The following is a 7,420-nucleotide window of genomic DNA, read 5'->3' as shown; positions in this document are numbered from 1 at the left end:
AGACAGATAAGTATTTAGATAGATCACTATAATATTAGAGATCTCAAAGTTCTCTTGCTGAGGACAGCTCAGTAACTGAGTACTGTACTGCACAGAGGACTACCCTGCTGTTTCTACCATCTGTTAGCAGCTTGTTAATATATATTTTATCCTCAGCTACTGGTATCGTAAGGAGCTTTGTTTAGAGATGCTGCCATAAGGGTGTTTGGTCATCTGGTTGACTATCACCACATCTGAGATCTTTTAGTCAGGGCTAGCCACTGAAACTGAGCTGTTGAAAAATCTGTATGTTATCAGAGGTTTACTGACTAGAGACATAATTATAAGAGAAAGGATGCAGGGGATATCTAGCATAAAAAATAGTGAGAAAGTCTGATCAGCAAGTTTGGCTAAAAGAATGGCAAAAGTGATACCAAAGTTGATAGATATGAATCAGTGTGGTTTTATGGAGGGGGGGGGGGGGGCAAATATTTGACAATATTGACAGAAGATTGATGATTGAGAGGGAAGTAAAATGTAAAAAAATACCACTGCTATTGGTGGATCCTGATGCAGAGAAAGTATTTGACAGAGTAGGCGGGGATTTCATAAGCAGTGCAATGTCAGCATTTCCCTAATACAATTATAAGGTTGATTAGGAGTATATATGAGGGATCGGAGGTGAAAATCAAAGTGGGTGGGGTCCCCTCTGACAACTTCTGTTTGAGTAGAGGAACGAGGCAGGGTTGTCCGCGTTTCCCTTTGTTGTTTGCATTATATTTAGAACCATTGGCAAAGAAAATAAGGGCCTCAGAAATTCAAGGATATAATTGGTATGGTAGTCAGGAAATGTTGGCTCTGTTTGCAGATGATATTATTTTATACATGACAAAACCAAAAAGAGACATTACAGTGTTGTGAAGTTTCAGTTCTTCTTGGGGTACAAAATTAATGAAGCTAAAACAAAGGCAATTATGTACCCACACACAAATTGGTCCAACAATATCCATATTTATGGGGACATGACAAAATGAAGTACTTAGGAGTATTTTAGAAATGACTTTGTTGTGGCAGTTAATGATATGTGGGAAGAGACTAAACAGAAGATAATACAAAAACTGAGAAACTGGAAGTTTTGTTATATGGATATGGATACTAAGATACAAGCAGTTAAAATGTTTTAGTCCCTTCAAGCTTATACACAGGTCAGGCATATTTTTATCAACTAGAGGAGAAGTTGTGGATGGCAATTAAAAAAAAAAGAGTTGAAGGATTTTATCTGGGAAGGTAAGACAGCAATAATCCAGTGGGATAAGATGATTCTTCCAATAGAACAAGGCAGACTAGGATTACCCAATTTGAGGGGGTATTTTAGAGCAACACAGTTAAGGCTCTTATACATAGCACAAGCAGAAAGCTATTACTATAAATGGAAAGGAATGATGATGATACTGGGGGAAGCTCCAAAAATAAGGAGAGATTGGAATTTTGGATGCAGACTCTTAAGGAAAACAACAAAAGTCATACAGAGTATTATATTCATAAAATAGCAGGGAGTATTCTAAGAACTAAACCAGTATGAGAATGGAGATTCTGCTGATAGGGATAACTGTGGTTATGGATACAGATAATAGGCAAGAGGGGTCAGGAATTTATTGGAGAAAGCTGGCAAAGGAACCAAGGTATTGGGAGCAAATAACTAGAAAGGGAAAGGTAATAGAATGGGATTAGGCCAAGAATTTATTTGGACTTCAGGTTAAAGATTGCCTTCCCTATCAATAATTGATTGGCAAATAGAAAGAAATAGGGGGCTCCTAAATGAAAGTGCAGCAGTGGTAGAGTTTTTAATAAAATGTAGAACAGAAGCTGCCATTAAAAAAGGAATAAGTAGAGCATATAAAATATTGCATGAGAATTATAAGGCTCAATCAGAGGATCTTAGAAAGGATTGGGAAGAGAGATTGGATAAGCAATTCACAAAGTGACAATGGAGGATATATGTTTATCTCCCAAATATGCAACAAAGTCTAGATTATTTAGGATCTTTGCCTGGAAGTGTTTACATAGGTATTTTATACCCCAAGTAGACTCCAAAGAATTTCTCAGGTAGATTGCAAATGTTTGCAGTGTGATGGGCAAGAAAGAGGTGGCTGGGAACATATTTTTTGGGAGTGTAATGAGCTGGCAGACTTTAGGGATTCCCTGTGGATCAGTCTGTTGGAGAAGCTAGGTGAGCAGATTGTATCGACAGGGGTGATGATGTTTTTTCAGCTATGATACAGAATTGGAATTGCCTAGACATAGTAACGCCCTGCTGAGTCTAATCATGGTGGCTGCCAAAAAAGCAATTACCAGAAAATGGAAATCAAAATCTAGACCAACTTTGCTAGAAGTAGTGAATATAGTAACTGAGATAAAAACAACTGGAATTGGAATCTTTAGAAAAGCGAATGAGCAAACTACATAGGAAAAAAATGGGAATTGTGGGAGCAGTATATGCAGAGATAGAGGAAAATTTAAGAGCTAGGATTTGAATGAGCCATATAATGCTTAACTGACAATGACTGGGTAGAGTATATGTGATGTATAATGTTTGCAACTACAGTTGTTTCAGTGCTGTCTGTGATTTATAATGCTTGCAAGTAAAGTGGTGTCTGTTTTTCATTTATATAGATGTAAGATTGCCTATGTTATAGGTGATAATTTTAATAAAGATGTTTATTAAAAAAAAGAAGTGTGATCAGCAGGTTATCACTGAATGGCTTTGGGTATGTTTGGTGTGTGATAGGCTGGACTACAGTTTAGTGGACATTCTTATTGATGACTGGATATTAAATAGATGTCATAAAATGAATTTGCTTTGCTTCTAGCTGTCTGAGATGCTTAATCTATACCAAATAGTCATGATATGTCTGAAAAGTTATGTCTTGTTGCATTGCATGGCCATTGCAGTGCATTTCAGTTATGTTACTCAGACAAAGATGTTGTCAAAGGAGCTGCCAGTGCTTAGATGCTTCAAAATGACAGTAGTGCATACCCGGCCACATGATACAGAGAGAAAGTTTTGCCCACGCCATAGGTGACCCTTGATCAATGTATGGCACAGTTGCTTGTGGTACTGGGCCAGGCTCAATGGGAATGAGCCTCTGACACCACCTCACCCATAACAAGGTTCAGTACCTGCTCAGATGGAAAGTAATGTTCATTACCCATAGTAATCCCATCCCACCAAGTGAAATGCCATGCCACAACCTGAGGACAGGTGCTAGTAGCAAAACATGACACATTAGAAACAAGGACAATTCAAGAAAACTTGAACAATCCCAGTGCTGCACTCTTTTCTTAGAAATTAGACAAATATAAGAATGGATATTAAAACACCATCCTGATCTCTGCCTGTCAGTGAAAAAGTTCTTCCTAGAATCTGTAGAAAATCAGATCATCATGTGGGGCAGTCAGCAAGTCATTTATTGACTGGCATGTCCAAAGAAAGTATAACGAACATCAAAACTTGTGCATGGCTTTCAGCCACCTGACAGTTGTCCTTGACTCTGTGTGTGATGAAATATTCTGGAAAAATTATTGGAAAAATATGACTAACTTTAAGAATTATCAGGATTCTGAGACTTTAGTACAGTGAAATGACTGCGTCTCTCTGCAGTGTTACAATGAGAGATATGCTCATCTCTCAAACTGCAGCCATGAAAACGTGTATCATTTCTCATGTTTTGTTCTTCATTCTTTAGCCATCACTTTAGTGCTTATGAGTGATACACATTTGTACTGGAGTAGACAGTGAAATAACTACAGTTGAAGACCATTTGATTACTAGTTGCCTCCAATCAAAGACCACCGTTTCTGCAGATAGCCTGCAGTATGCTGATGACTGCCATCCCTGCACAACTAAACATTAATCTGTAGTAGATTGCGTTGTAGCTTATAGAAGCATGGGGCTCTCTCAGCATTGTGAAGGCCTATGTGGTTTAGTCCATCTAAATATAGATGGCTTTGTCTCTCTCTGGCCATCTAAATTCAACATAGAGTGTTATAAATATCCTCATACACTGTTTGTCAGTCTTATTCTCATTTATGAACAGAAAACTTGAGCAAAATATTAATATGATCTAAAGAACAAGAAAAATATGTTACTAATAATTCTACCAAAAGAGCATAGTCTTGAAGTGGAAAGATCACTGCATGGTCACAGGTGTTCATATAAAGTTAATATCACAAGCATACAAGCTATGACCCTCAGCTGGAAAATCTATCATTGGATGAAGAGTCTTCTGTCAGATGCAGTTGCCTTGATACCAACTCCTTAAATGGAATAGTCCGCAGGGGGGGGGCACTTTTTCTCACAGGTGTTCAACCATGGAGTTAGTATATCTTAAGTAAGCACACTGCATGTATGCATGCACACACGCAAGCATACAAACACATGCACAATACTTTCCATAGAACTGAGAACTGTCTATCATAGGTTCTGTTGGTGAATTATTTGATGAATTTGAGTACTTCAGTTTGTAGTTAGTGACTTAGTTGTCAACTTCTTGTAGGAGAGGGATAGTTCACACAGCCTGGGGAATGGATATAATCTCAGCTCCTCAGGCAAGCTTTATAGACTCACCTTAGTCTTACCAAAGAAACTCAGTGTGGTCAAAGAAGATGTTACGACCAAAGTGAAGATTCCCATCAGGAAGACTGAGTTACACATCACATGCTGGAAGTTGGTGGTCACCCATTCTTCTCAGTCCTGCTCACAGGTCCATCAAGTACTTGCTCATGTCAAGCAGCAACACCTTGTTCTTCAAGCTTTAAATGTCAGTTTCACCCTAAACACATTTGCCTCCCTACAAAATGATTCCATCACTGTCAAAGATAAAGCATGACTTAGGTGTTCCATAAATTCTGTGGCATATATGTGCACTGTTCAGATTCCTCAGTGCATATCGCATTGGGGTTTGCATGTAATTTCATGACACTTTATTTAGGAATTAGTGTTAATGATTCATACATCATATTTGCAATTATAGTTTACATTCTTGGTCCTATAAAAGCAAAATAAAAATGTCCTTTGTGGATTTGGTGGATTTGCAGCTCAGCTCCATACTTCTCAACTCTCCAGATCTTCGCAGAATATCCAGATTTTTGCCTCATATTTTTGGTCTGAGCCTCATAAAATTTGTAGTTCTCTGGAAAATTATTAAGAATTGAAGTCACTAAATAATGACAGACATTTGAGTTTCAAATTTTGTTGTTGTTGTGTCTTTCGGCTTTTCCTGGTTAGGGGTCGCCACAGCAGAACTCCGGTCCGCTAATGATTGGTAGTTGATTTTTACGTGCCGAGTTACCAACCCTGATGCACAACCTTCAACGAAGGTATGCCCATTCACGCATGTCTCCACGCAGAAGACGCTCTAGCTGAGAATCGAACCGGACAGTGTCTGACTGTGAGGCAACAACGCTACCGCAGCACCACCACTGCGTTTTTCAAATTTCATACCCTTCAGAAAATGCATACCAGTGTAAAACCCATTATGTCAGCAAATTTCTAAGTTTGTATGAGCAATATTTACAATCTGTCCCTACTTCTGGGATTTTGTCCCCCCCTGTTATTTTTGCCTTTATCTGTATTTCTTTTTCTAAGAGTTTGAATTTGAGAGCTATGCTCAGCTCTTTTATTTAGTTGTGTTTGTCATAGTTGAAAGAACATCTAAAACTGGAGTTTCAGAAGGAATTATAGCAATGGTGACAGTGGAGGGAAGAAACCATGTAGCTGACCTTTTAACTTTCCCTAAAAGCGGTGTAACTTCAGTACTTTCTGCAGCTGAAATCAAGGCCTCATAAAGGTATGTTCAACCGAAAAACAAGTTGATTGAAATTAATTACCGACATTCTGTCCAGAGATTCTAAAAGTAAGTAATGATTCTATTAGTGTTATATAAGTGGACAGAAAGAAGATACCACAAGGGGGTCAGTATATCATATTTTGGAAATGCAGATCATACTGTAGAAGACTAAAAGCATAGCCAAAAACAGTCATGTCAGTATGTCTACCTCTGTTTGGCCGTTCTTGGATAGAAAAGTTTAAAAAATGCTAGTAAGTTTGGATCAGCTGTTTGTTTTACTTGTTGTAGACTTTATACAGTTTATTTATGGTGGCGGAATACCAGAGTGAGTGGTTTATTTTGTATATTTTCTATGATAAGTGCTTCTGTAGGGATTGCTGCTCTATGCTTTTGTCAAAATGGTTGTAGAGTTGCTTAGTGAAGCTTATTGTTGTGTCAAGGTCAGTGGTGATCCAGTTGTACAAACAGTCCAAGTGTCACCATTTGGATATAGTGCTTTCCATATCGGCTATGCAGTTAGTTTTCTTGGAAAAAGGACAGTGGTAGCTGCCATGTACATTTTTGGTGTTTTTTCCAGTGGATATGAAGGCTGATTCACTGATGAACGCAAGGAGTTGCAGTGATCACCAAACCTTGTTGTCTGTGCCTTTTTCATTAATATAAGACAAACAATACTTACAGTCTATGGGATGGGAAAAATTACAAACTACATTCTTCTGTGGATGCTTTACCTACTAACAGTCAGGAAGCACCTATTGGAGAACTGCACCATAATTAAGCATGGTCCAATATCCTAGACTTTAACTTACCAGAAAGCTTAAGAGACCCTTGGGGATGATCATTTTATCATTTTTAAAGAGTTGTAATCTGAACTGCTCTGAGGAGGGCTGCACTTTGAAATATTTGAGTTTTGGTAGTAAAATACAGCTGGTTTAAATATTAACGCATAAGTAAAATTAGATGTAAGTGACACTGATTTAAAAGTCTGACAGGTAGTGACAGATGCTATATATGATGGCATGGACTGCAGGTATAAAACTAATGTATAGTCATATAACATGGATTTGTTTGTGTGTTATTAAGGTCTAGCCTACCAGCATAGAATGGTTTCATATCTGTTTAGTGCAAGTGCTGGCAGGTACAAAGAGAGTTCCAGTACAAGTGTTTCTCATGAATGCCCAGCAAATAATGTGTATGTTGCACACACCTGAGTATACAGTAACTTGAAAAATTGTACTGGAACTCTTTACAGTAAAAGCAAATTTGAGAAATAAAAATGAGCCCTTTTGCAGAGGATAAGCTCCCTTTTACCTCTCTTAATGGGGGCTTCACTCTCCCACCCACATACAAACACTTTACTTTTCTATTCTTATGTATAGCATATCACACCTCATAGAATGTGTGATCAAGGCACTGGAAAGCTGTCTCCGGAAGGTTGTGATTTCAACTGTCTACAACAAAAAAATCATACAAACATTAGTATCCAGTTGACATGTGATCAGAGGTAGTGATAGTAAATGCAAAAACATGAGCTGATATATCTGAGTATCTGGGACTTAAACTTAGCTGGTCCATGCTGAGAATGATTGTCC

General features: G+C 38.1%; 1 protein-coding gene across 1 annotated transcript in view; it reads left to right on the top strand.

Moving 5' to 3' along the window:
* The window catches only part of LOC122791077 (von Willebrand factor A domain-containing protein 5A-like), a 55,556-nt gene that overhangs the window by 25,565 nt on the left and 22,571 nt on the right, over positions 1-7,420 (top strand). The window lies entirely within an intron of this gene.

Source organism: Protopterus annectens, chromosome 16.part0 (assembly GCF_019279795.1).
Source record: "Protopterus annectens isolate FY-2018-M chromosome 16.part0, PAN1.0, whole genome shotgun sequence".
NCBI lineage: Eukaryota > Metazoa > Chordata > Ceratodontiformes > Protopteridae > Protopterus > Protopterus annectens.
This window is presented reverse-complemented; position numbering and strand designations above follow the sequence as displayed.